The sequence below is a fragment of the Plectrocnemia conspersa genome, unplaced genomic scaffold (genome assembly GCF_051122295.1).
Source record: "Plectrocnemia conspersa isolate PC_06_02 unplaced genomic scaffold, ASM5112229v1 ptg000006l, whole genome shotgun sequence".
NCBI classification, from domain to species: Eukaryota; Metazoa; Arthropoda; class Insecta; order Trichoptera; family Polycentropodidae; genus Plectrocnemia; species Plectrocnemia conspersa.
The window spans coordinates 16,970,103-16,982,836 of NW_028277170.1; the positions used below are offsets into that span (position 1 = coordinate 16,970,103).

At 29.5% G+C, this 12,734-nt stretch overlaps 1 protein-coding gene across 3 annotated transcripts in view; it reads left to right on the forward strand.

The window, feature by feature from the left end:
* Positions 1–268: 268 nt before the first annotated feature.
* LOC148234372 (putative 3-phosphoinositide-dependent protein kinase 2) overlaps positions 269–12,734 on the forward strand; it is a 126,535-nt gene continuing 114,069 nt past the window's right edge. For 2 of the 3 annotated variants that reach the window (XM_088187819.1, XM_088187820.1), the window contains exon 1: positions 269–353. The gene's annotated coding sequence lies outside the window, so the exon portion shown is untranslated. The remainder of the gene's footprint in view (positions 354–12,734) is intronic. The other variant, XM_088187821.1, reaches the window with a different exon arrangement.

Below are 12,734 nucleotides of genomic sequence, written 5' to 3' on the forward strand. Positions count from 1 at the left end.
AAGTCATCTGGTTATTGATTAAATATTGCAGATTTTACTATCAAATTTATTAAAACAATGTTTTTATATGAGTATGTTTTATTATACGCCAAATCTACAATAATTATACTGTGTTTATGTACATCAAGCTAATTCAATAATATGTTATCTATGCGTATTTAAATTATTGTGGATTTGGCTGTTATTAAAAATTAATTATCTGTGATATCATTAATCTCACACTATACAACTTGATTTTTATAAAAATAAATATTGTATTTTGTGTCAGTAAAGCTGTGAAATAAACCTCAAAGCTGAGAAGAGTTTTAATAAGAAAATATGAACATGGAAGGCTTTTGGTGTAGATTTGAGCGGTGAGTACAATTTTTTTTTTATAAATTTAATAATTTGTAAACTACTTAATTACAATTGTTACATTAATCCATACGCACTGTATACGAAATTAAGTGATTTATTTTAGTTACTGTTAATCGCAACTTTATTCATGGAAAATATTCGTTTTTTACAAGTTTAAATCTGCCTTAATTTATATTACCAGCACGATTAACCAGTGGTATAAATCGTTTTTTTAATTTCTATCGTATCCGGGAGACCATAATTAGTGATTTTTATAACATTATTATTATTAATAATTTATCTACGAACATTGGCGCCAATATCAATATATGTTTTATAAGTAATATTTTTAATTTAAATTAAATAAATTGTGTCAGTAATAATTTTAGTGACAAATTAGATTTAATTTAAACAAATGTAAATATTTGTATAGTAATTAAGAGCGAATTCACATTGGTGCCGGAAATGATAAAGTTGAATGTAAATAAAATAGCATAATTACGAATGAGGTGGAATGCGTGAGCGAACGGAATGTAAAAATTATTCACTAAATTTTAATTTAGTGAATAATTAGGTATGGACTGGAATCGAGTAGGTTAATTCGTTGATGTTAAATTTTTTCTAACGGCCTTCTATGGCTCTACTGTGCATTCGATAAGCACTTTACTCGAAAGAGCCCTCGAGTGCCTGACGTGTCATATCCTAGATGGATTTCTTCTGAGATTATTTCATTGCTGAAAAGAAAACACGCCTTCCATAAGTTATGGAAGAGATCGGGACATCCGTCTGCTCTCGAATAATTTCGTTCATTAAGTGTTTGATAATTTCCTGTCATCGCGATTATTACAAAAGTTTCCAAAAACAAATACGTAATGATACCTAAGGATTCTGGAAAGGTATAAACACTAAACGCGCTACTCAGTCGACGCCGAATGTGATGAACTTCGACGATAAAACATTGGATGGTTCACAAAATATTGCTAATGGTTTTGTGCAATACTTTCGTTCTGTTTTCAAGGAATATTTTTCGCCTTCTGCTCCAGTATCAAAGTAACTGAGCACTCAGATTTTAAATACGGCTTTAATAAATTGAAGTAAATCGTATTTTAATTACAATAAATAATCACTTTCGGCAGGTTTTGTTGGATCAACAGCATGGGTTTCGTCCCGCCCGTTCCACTGTTACTAACCTTATGTCTTTCACCAAAAACGGTAACAAAATCTCTCGATGCGGGAATTCAAGTAGACTTCGATGGAAGACAGATTGAAAATAAATTAATAAAAAATACAGAAAAATAAATTTAACGCCTTACTGATTTACATTTTGGGCATTAGCACGAATCCAAAATTGTCAGCTTTCGACTTTACATTGCAAACGCATATAAAAGTGTTTTTTTTTTGTGCGAATTCCTATTTTTATGTAATTTATAACAGCCATGGCCACGGTAACTAATAACCGAAAAATAAAATAATAAATAAAAAACACTTTGTAATTGCTGAAATTCCAGAAATTATTCATATTTACCAGTTAATATTATGCTGCTGGGGAATTTCTTCAGGACATGTATTGAATTGTTTATATATTTTAAATAAATACAAAACATGTTTAAAGTTATTAATCATAGTAATATTTATTTAGCATAACGTCTTTTTGTCAGCAGGTATAAATAAAATTTAATACTCAATTCTCTATTTTTTTTAAATTAATAATAAAAGTCTTTACACATTTAATCTATTTTTATGTAATAAAATTGTGTGTATGAGCCTGTAATTATTATTATAATTTTATCTATTTTTCATATCTTCGCGAATATATTCGAATACTATTTATTTTATACTATATGATATTCTAATAGTTAAAAATAACTATTACTTTGAAGCTCTCGTAGTGGTTTCTCGATAGCTTTTTGCGAAGATGATTTTAGCCTTGTATTGCAGCTTTTGGAGAAATTTAATAAGATAAAGAACATTGGATTTTATTGCCATCTAGCGAAGCTCTCAAGAATGTTTATTATCCAAATAGTGTTATATTGTATATAACAATTTGCATGTTTTTATTGCAGCATCACACTAAAATGGCTTAAAATATTATTTCTTTATTCATCTGGCATTTAATTATTTTATTATTAATTATTATATACTTGAAAACCAAATCGTAAGTTTCCAATTGGAACCTTACTAAACATATTCACTTATGCGATCGACATTCAAAAGACATTGTGGGTTCAACGTGTCACGACCTTCAACTTGAAAAGTGATAACTTATTCCAACAGTTCTTAGTAATCTGGTTATGGTGGTGAGCTAATTCGAGATTGGTAAGGGAGTGGCAGGCATCAATATACATACTTATATCAAATGATAACAGTTAACAACATTGTTACCCTAATTACAATCATCAATGTTGATGCAGATCTGTTCTTCAATTTAATTATATATCAGTAGTTAAAAATAGTGATATGACTCTTTGAAAAAAAGCAATTTTTTCAGTATAGTTTTTAAAAGATTTAGCAAGTAGCGTGGAATTAAAAACAACGATGTTGAACCATTATTGAATCAGTAATTTCGGTAGTGATATACAAAATTAAATTCATGGGCTTATTGGTAATAAATTGTTGAAATCATATTGAAAATTATTTCATTAGTTACTTTTTTTCATTCTAAGAATGTATATATGCTAATTTTGTAAATGGATATCAAAGTATAAACTGTATAGAATACTCAATAGAATATTTTATTTCTCCATATGAAATATATAAACATTGCACAATTTTTTAGATGCAAAATTCTCCGGCTTTAGAGATTAAGTGGGAAGGGAGGGCTGCTTATCAGAAAAAGAGCGTTAACGATTAAAAATAAAATTATATTTGTAATAACATGCGCTTGCTCAGTGTGGGTAACACAAATCATAAATGTATATACATATATATGTAAATATATAAATTTTTTTTTTTTTTTTAAATCTCGGGATTTATCGCGATTTTTGCTTACTTGTATTCTATATTTCGGCCGTGATTTTCCTGCCATGATCACGAATTATTCGCAACTTAATTCGTGATCATGGCCGGAAAATCACGGCCGAAATATAGAATACAAATAAGCAAAAATCGTGATGAATCCCGAGACTTCAAAAATAATTATACCCGCGAAAATCTAAAAATATATTTATTTAAGTGTATGTATATTGTTTTTTGTGGTTGTCCAGCCAACTGATCGTCACTTAAGCAAAAGCTATTTTTAGTTGCCTGAAATTTAGTTGTCTTCGGGTTAGTTATTATTTCTCTAGGTTCTCAAAAAAACATATAAAGTATTATTTCTCGCAGCTTCCTTTAACATATTGACTTTAAACATAGTTTCTCATACATGTAACCATTCAGAATTTATTTATATATTATTATGTTTTAAGAATTCTGAGAATATATCAGAAGGGTAGACGTTATTTGTTCCGGCACTAATTTTAGATATTTATGCTAAGAATTAAACTCGCGCAGTAAAATAAATATTCTTATAACCGAAGCGATATCAAATCAAAATGTTAATAATTTAAAACACTAATGGTATTATATGTATACCGGAAAAAAATCGTTTTACTGCAATAAAAAAAATCTGCAAAATATTTTTTTTTATAGATATGTAGTTTTTCAATTCCTCGTATGTTTTTTATACATGTGCAATTGATAAGAGTTATATTCAGAAACGAGCTCTCTAATGGTTTGAAAATGTGACTAGAAATTAAATAAACAAATAATTAATTTCTACATATTCATTCTAGTAAATAAAACTGATTTTTAAAAACCGACAAACTCTACTTATTATTAATATGTTTATTATAAAAAATTGTACTCGTTGAAAAATCATTAAATGGTAGATAAAGTAGTACAGATCAAACGTAAACTTGCTCCATTTGAAACTTAATTTATTCATAATACGTAAATTCAATTTAAAAGGTTTTAATCTTATTTAAATTAACTTCTATAGTACTAATAAAATAATATTGTTTGATTTAATAAAATCACCTGTGCGTCAGTCGTAATCACTCGTTGAAAACGTTGTACAAACTTATTGCTATACGTATTATTTGCGACTGTAGAAAAAGTTTTATGAACGAAGATTTGAATGGATTAGGGAAAGTTTCGAATGCACTTTTTAAATATTTGTGTCTATAAAAAAAATAAGTGCTGTGTGTTTGCAAATTTTACGTATCTGAACTAATCTGCTTGGAAAGGATGCGCGATAGGCAATACCTTCTACTCTGCGCATAATACTGAATGTTTATTGCCTTGTCTTTCGTTTTTTACTTAAAAAACACTGTCTTATTGACAGTTATATAAATTTAATACGTTCCCAATTCAAGCATATTTATAACTAAACTGTATATACACAAATGATATAACCGCTCTATACGCTAACGACACGTTTTATGTACAATAATTTAATGCTGCTATACAAATCTCCATCAGACGATAGATGAACTATGCAATAACATTAAAATTATGCTTACTCAAATACCTGGTCTCTGCAAATCCCAATAAAAGCGTGTCTGTAATGTTTTATCGCAGAGAAACAACAGCTTTCGGTGTAGACAAAGTAGATTAAATTGCCACGTCTAATTTTAAATCTCTCTTCGTGGAAACCTTTAATAAAATAAACTAATTTAAAATATTAACACTGCAAGGGTTAAATTACACAACGTAAAATATTATTAAGCGATTTGTATAAATATTAATTTATTTAAAGCATATTAATTTTTCAGTAGACAGACAAAAGATTAAGGGTTACTAATCCTGAAAGGGTTTGTATTTACAAGACACTACGGAAGAAACTGGCTAGTATAAATCATCATTGTTAATATGTTTTTTTTTTGTGCAATTCGCCAGAGTAAAAGAGGATATTCGCTGAATCTTAGAAAATCAATTTGAATAAATCAAAAGTGGGTTTAGTTCATATTATACCAATATTAATAGATTAATAGTTCTAAAAAATATGCATTCTTTTTAAAACAGATTTTTCAAAAGTTTTTTTCTTCTACGAATGAGTTTTATGCAATTATTTTGGCTTATTCCTTGATATTACAATCACGCGTTTTAAAAAGCTACGTGCGCCTTGAAACTTATTTTATTTTCTTCTTTCGAAACATATTATTTCTGTATTATTAACTGATGTAATTTAGATTTATTTGTACAAAATATGCTTGTGGTATACATAATAAAGTAATTATTTTTACCATAAGTTTGGAAGGCTTGGAATTTGGGAGTTCATCAAAGAGTCGTTTTGCTTGTTATAGTTAAGTAGGACATAATGAAAAAAAAAATTAAAAGTGGACAGACAATTAAAACCTTGGGCAAAGTTTTAATGCCAGTAATATGAACCGAGTCTCTTTTGCGACTAGCCTAACAAGATCGATCCTTCGTTACGATTAGAAAAAATCACATAAATAATACGCAAGTGTTCTTACTGTAAATATTCTCTGTCATTGAAAGAATATTTCTTTGTCAATATAATTAATTATATTCTAATTAGAATCCATTACTATTTGCCTCTCAGCCATACACCGTGGGGGTGTTACCTTGCGCTTCTAAAGAAATATTTACAATTTTATTTTTATTATATAATAATGCTCTTTTCTTATAATAAATATAAATATTTTATTGCTTTTGAAAGCAACAATAGTATAAACACATTTAATAATGACTATAATAATTATATTTATTTAAAACATCGTTAAAATTCTGCACAAAATTTAAAAAAATCAGATACATAAGTAGTAAAATTATGGAATAAAATTAGTGGTATTGTAGGTTAATCAAATGTATTCATTTAACAATCCAGAACTGACGCCGATCCACTAGAAATAAAAGTGGGAGTGGTGTCGCATGCAACGAAGAAAGAGATAAAGCATGCTATTTCGTGTAACGGTACTTCATCCAGATGACATGGGAATCTTATGAAGCTTCCCGTTGTAGTATACAATCTTGGGCAATGCCCATCAAGCAAATGTCGCTTTCTATTACGCTGTTTCGCTGATTGGCTAGAGGATCGCTATATAATTGTGATTGGTTAGCAAGCTTTGCAGCCCTGGATACTCAAGCCTGAACTCCAATGAGGAGAAGACAGCCACAAGCAGTAGTTCGCAGACTCCAGCAAACGCCAGTCTGACCCCTACTATTACTATTGGTAAATGACTATATTTTATTAAATAAAAAACAAGCTACTCGTAAACTGGCTTTAGTTACAGCTTCTTTTCCTTATTTTATTTTCGTAAAAAAAAAGTTTTTAAAAAACTATTTTTAAAAACTTTTACTAAAAAAGTTTTTAAAAAACTTTTTTGCTGATGCTAAGTTTGATATTGTATTCTTTTTATAAATACATAATGTAATCGTATAATAAACATAATTCTTTGTCATCGAATTCGATAACAAAATAATGTACTCTATACTCTGTTTTAAAATCACGTCATTCGTAATCCATTAATCTCTTTTTGTTTTTGGCTTTGACAATGATGAGACGTATATCCACGGGTAATTAAAAATCGCAAAAAATGCTACACACGGCACTGAATACGATGTAAATTTATAACAGCGGAATGCAAAGCAATAGGAGCACCACACACGGTTATATCTGGCTACTCCTTAACTCGACTCGACATACTTTGAAATTATTAAATATATTCTTAATACTCGCGGGCTGGATTATAATAGGCAGTGGGTCGGATTTCGCCCGCGCTACGTGGATTGCTGACCCCTGGTCAGAATTCATGCAAGGATCGGTTTTGTACAAAGCTTGGATCTTATGTTATAACTATTTAGTATGTTTACAGACTTTAATCTTTATGAAGTTTCGTATTTACACTTCGGATCGCGAGACCTCGAGACTAACTATCGTTTGAACGTGTCGTTTATTAATACATTTACTGATTCATTCGTTAGTGAACGCATAACGTAAACCGTGAATGATTTTAATTAGATACGAGTGTTGCGTCTGGATCGCAATTATTTGTCATATTTTAACGGGCGAACTCGATGAAATATATCAGTTCGATAGACATCCGATCTCTTAGCTCTTAATAATTTTGGTCATCGTCATCATTTTTCTGTAGTGGCTTTTTATTTATTTACGTAGTTAAGTAACTCATTCTGCGGTTACAATTTGCTACATTAAAATTATAAATGTAATACGTATACATTTAGAAAAATATTATATGTACATTTAATATAATTACTAATTAATTTTAAAAGAACCAATAAGAAAAATAAGAAGCATGGTAAATGATATAGTGATATGATACAAGTATTTTTAATTAATTTTATTTTATTTGGTTAAAGTTGCATGAATTAATTAAAAATATATTTAAAAAATTATTACTAGTTAATTTTGATTAAAAATTTTATCTCGACAAATGTCAAATGTCTATCTCGACACTCCGCAGATTTAAGCACAACTTTTGTTGGAAAAAATAATTAAGGTTAATACATATTTTTAGAGTAACTTAATTAATTACGTAATGTCATCCATTATCAATAAAAATTTCGATGTTATATAATATATAAGTGTCATGGCTTCAAATTATACATTTGAAGCTGTTTTAAAACACATTAATTGTTGTTTATACATTGAGGTATTATCAAATCATTACAAAATTGGTAATGAAAAATTAGGATAATGTATTTTTAAAGGAATAGAAATTCAATTTTTGTTCTATTATATACAATGTATCGCTCTTAACAGTATTTTTTTAATCGTTTCGATTTGATTGACGTCAAAAGTAAAACGCAGCTAGAAATTGTCGGAGAGCTTTTGGCGTAGTACAAAGAACACATAAACATAAAGGGCAACCATCTAGAGGAAATAACGTTTTAGTATACGCTTATATATATATGAATAATACAGTGTGTTGTAAATATGTGAGACTTTATTTATAATACTATATTTATAATACTATTTCTATCGGAATACAACTCACAGATGTTGAGTCCTTATATATAATGGTTAATTCTGAAATAATAATGTAGAAGCGCATTTGAAAATGAATGATGCAAACGATAGATGATTCAAAGAAACTTGGAATTATTTTTAATATATCGAAAAATAGATATTTTTAAAATTTTATTTTAGTTTTTTTATTATAAAATTATTAGTATCACACTGACGAATTGAAATGTCACTTAGATAAAGAATTATATAATATTTTTAATAAGTTTTAAAATCAACTCATATATATCGTAAAATAGTAAATTTTCAAGTGTTGTTAAATTAAATTTTCAGTTTGCTTGAAAATAATATGGTTCGGAAAAAAAAAACCAAAAAAGAGATTGAAAGAGTAAAATAAATATCAAAAAACTATTATTTTTACCATGGCCTCAGAAAAATTGCATTTAGAAGATCTACAGATAAATTACAAAAAACAATAATGAATTTCCTAAAATTATCGAACTGTTTGATAGAGGAAAACGTAAAATGGTCAATAAAAAAATCCATACAATAAATAAAGCCACCAAAGACAAAATTTTGACAAGGTGAAAAATGTTTCATATTTATTGTGGCCTGTACGTCGTATGAAACTAATAAGAACAAATGTTGATTTTTGTGCTATATGTGGCTATTGAAAAAGAATCCGAAATTTGCAACTCAAAAATGGAAATTAAGAACAGTTTCAAAAAAAATAATAAATATTGAGGACACTACTGAAACGAAAATGACGTAATTTTGAATTATTTGAGCCAATATGCTACGAAAATGGAGCCAATATGCAAAGTACGATCTCAAATTGCAAATATCAATTTAAAGGCGTTTTTCATTACATGTGTCTGTCATTCTTTAAATATAGTCAGGGCTGTTGACGTAAAAGGAGTAATTAAAATTGTAAAAAAAATTTAAAACATTCAATTTATTTATAATTATTTTTTGGGACAGACAGTGTTGGAAAATTCTATGTATTTGAGGGGGACAATTGGGGCCATTTGGCCTCCCTTGAATTTGGCCACAAAAATGCATGTCATTCAATGAAATACACTGTAATGAAATCGAAACATTAAAAAAAAGACCACTGACTGGGAAACTTTTGTCCTACTCTCTAATGCAGCGGTTTCCAACCTTTTTGTTACTACGCCTCCCCAAAAAAAAAAATTTTTTCCGCGCCTCCCTTACCTTTTATTTTTTTAATATATTAAATAATATAGACACGTTTTAAATAATAAAAACTTTATTACAAAAATAAACTGAAAACCACAATTAACAGAACAATAACAAGGTTTAGTTATAACATACACATACGTGTATATTTATTTTTATATATAAGTTTTTTTAAACAAATAAACCAACTACATCTATCGCATAAAAATTTAATGCGACGGATGTTGTTGTTTATTAGCACAAAACTTATCAAATCTTGGGGGCAATGTGGAGAGTGCCACTCGTATCTCTTTTTCGACTACTAACCTGTTGCGATATTTAGTTTTCATTGCAGCCAGTGCCAAAAAGCCCGTTTCGCATAAATACGACGTTACAAACGGTAGAAGCACTTGCATTGCTTTGCAATACAAAGATTCATACTCTCCTTTAAGATTCATCCAAAATTGAATTAAGGTTTCATTTTGAAACTTTTGTTTTAGTAGGCTATCGCATGATAATTCTATAAGTTTTTCCTTTTCAATGGTTGTCAGCTCAAATTTGTCGTTTTCATCGTCGATAAATGGATTCTGTACCCACAAAAACTTTGAGAAATCAAGGTCTTTAAAATAATTTGAAAAATGCAGCACTAGACTATCCAAGTGTTCAATAAAAAGATCCTTGTTTGTTTCAATATTGGCTGTGGCCCAGAAATCTTTTGACAGTGAAAACATGTCCAACTCATTCTTTTGTAAATTTGACTTCCATAACTTCAACTTTTTAATGAAAGCTTTTACTTTGTCTTTTTGAACAAGTGGATGCATTTGTGATCCCTGCATTGATTTATTCAAACTGCTCAATTTTCCAAAAATTTCAACTAAATAGGCAAGTTTAACAAGGAAATTATCGTTCGTCCACAAATGTGCCTCTTCGTGGTGATTTTCTTCGAGAAAGGCTGTTATTTCTTCTTTGAGTTCAAATACCCTTTGAATCGCTTTTGCACGAGATAGCCAGCGAACTTCACAATAATACAGAAGTGAGGTATAATTAGCTTCCATATCTACACACAACTTTGCAAACAGCCTAGATCTCAAAGGACTGTTCTTAATGTAGTTTATAATTTTTATAATTTTTGTAAAAATGTTGTTAAGTTCCTCGCTCATATTTTTTGACACTAGAGCTGCTCTGTGACATTGAGTGAGCTCCGTCAGTACACAGTCCAATACAATTATTCCACGTTATGTCGTTTTCTTTAAAAAAACTGTCCATTATATTAAAAATTTCAATGGATGTGGTCTTTCCAGGAATGGGTTTGCAAAATAATATATCTTCTAATATATTATTTTCCACAACATATCGAACATATGCAATTAAATGGGCATCTTTAGCTATATCTTCGAAGTACGCAGCCGAGAAACTAATTGATCGCAAATATCTTCAGATATATCATTGATTCTTCTTCCGACTGTATTATCAGCAAGCGGAATTTGTTGCAACTGTTTTGCATATGATTCGCCGAACATAATTCGAACCATATCAATAGCTGCTGGTAAAATTAGAGTTTCTCCTATTGTATGTGGTTTCTTACATTTTGCGATTCGGTAAGAGACATGGTACGAAGCCAATAATGCATTTGGTGATACAGAAAGAATATTTTTGAACGTTTGCTTTTGATTATTAAGCTCATCCAATTTTCTTTCAAAATATTCTATGGACTTATCAACGTATTCAGAATGTAGAGTTTCATGGTGCCGTTTTAATTTGACTGGTCTCATACTATCTGAAGCCAAAACTTTCGAACACAACAAACACATTGGTTTTTCCAAGCCATCTATAATGACACTAGTGAATCCTAATGATAAATAGGATGAACTGTATTGTCTTTTCTTGGGAGCTTTACTTCCTTGTACTTTTTTGATTTTATTCCCACTAGTATCAGCATCAGTATCTTCATTATTGTTGACTTTTCTCTTGTAACCACTCAAAAATTTATCCATTCGTCTAAAAAATATTTTAAAAAATGAAGTTTAAAATATACTAACGATTATTTTCAAGAAGAAATCACGTCAGAAACAATTAAAAAAAAACAATATCACGCCCTGCCGACACGCTTCAGTTGACACGAGTGACATTTAAATGTGAGGTTATTGTTTTATGCAACTAGCGGTCGTTTTGTGTATTACCGAAACAGAGCGTTTGCAAACGCGCCATTTTTAAATTTCTCCGCTCCAGATAATTTTTTTAATAGGAATTAAATATATTTAAATGTAAAAAAATGAACATTCATGCACTGAATTTTCACTGTTACATTAATATATCAAGTTTTATTCATTTGTGGATATTATGGTATAAAAAATAATTCATTAAAAAATGTTGGCGCCTCCCCTGGCAATAGTCCGCGCCTCCCCTGGGAGGCGCGCCTCCCAGGTTGGAAACCGCTGCTCTAATGCTAAAGTGTGGTCCCTGATTCTAAACCAGAAATTCTCGGGTTATCTAAAAATAAATGGTCTCAAATATTTTTAAAATATATAATTTCAGTAAAAACATATCTGAATACATTTTCACAGGTAGATATATATTTTTACTAGTGAAAATATAATTTATCTGACTTAAAATAATATAATTTCATTTGCTTAGTAATATATACACTTACATACTTATATTATATTTTCACTGTTGAAATCCAAATACATATATATTTCTATCAGCGAAACTATAATTTTACTGAGTACACGCTAGTGAAATTATATGCTGTTCTAAAATGTATCTGAAACTCAATTTGCCAGTTGCGAAAAATAAATTTGCTGAAACTAATTATAATTTTAAAACTTTCATTAGATCAAATCTAAAATACAAACTAACCCAACTCATCCCTCGTGGAAAATAGGCAGAAAAAGAAGTATAAAGAGACGTCACATCCGCATAATGCTCTATAGTTTTTCTGCATTTCATGTTTTAAAAATATTATAGCTATCCTTACCAATATTATTACGAACTTCTGATATAAGAGTATTGGTCAAAGTGTATTTAAACCAAATGTTGGTCAATAGGAGGGCGCAAAAACAATTATCACTTCTCAGAAGTCAAAAATCCACGTCAAAAGCAATAAAATCGTGTCAGCGACGTCGCAGTGGGAACGCTCGGTAACGAGCGTTCCCACTGCGACGTCGCTGACACGATTTTATTGCTTTTGACGTGGATTTTTGACTTCTGAGAAGGGATAATTGTTTTTTGCGTTCCCCTATTGATCAAAATTCGGTTTAGATATGCTTCATTTGATTCTCACTTATTATGA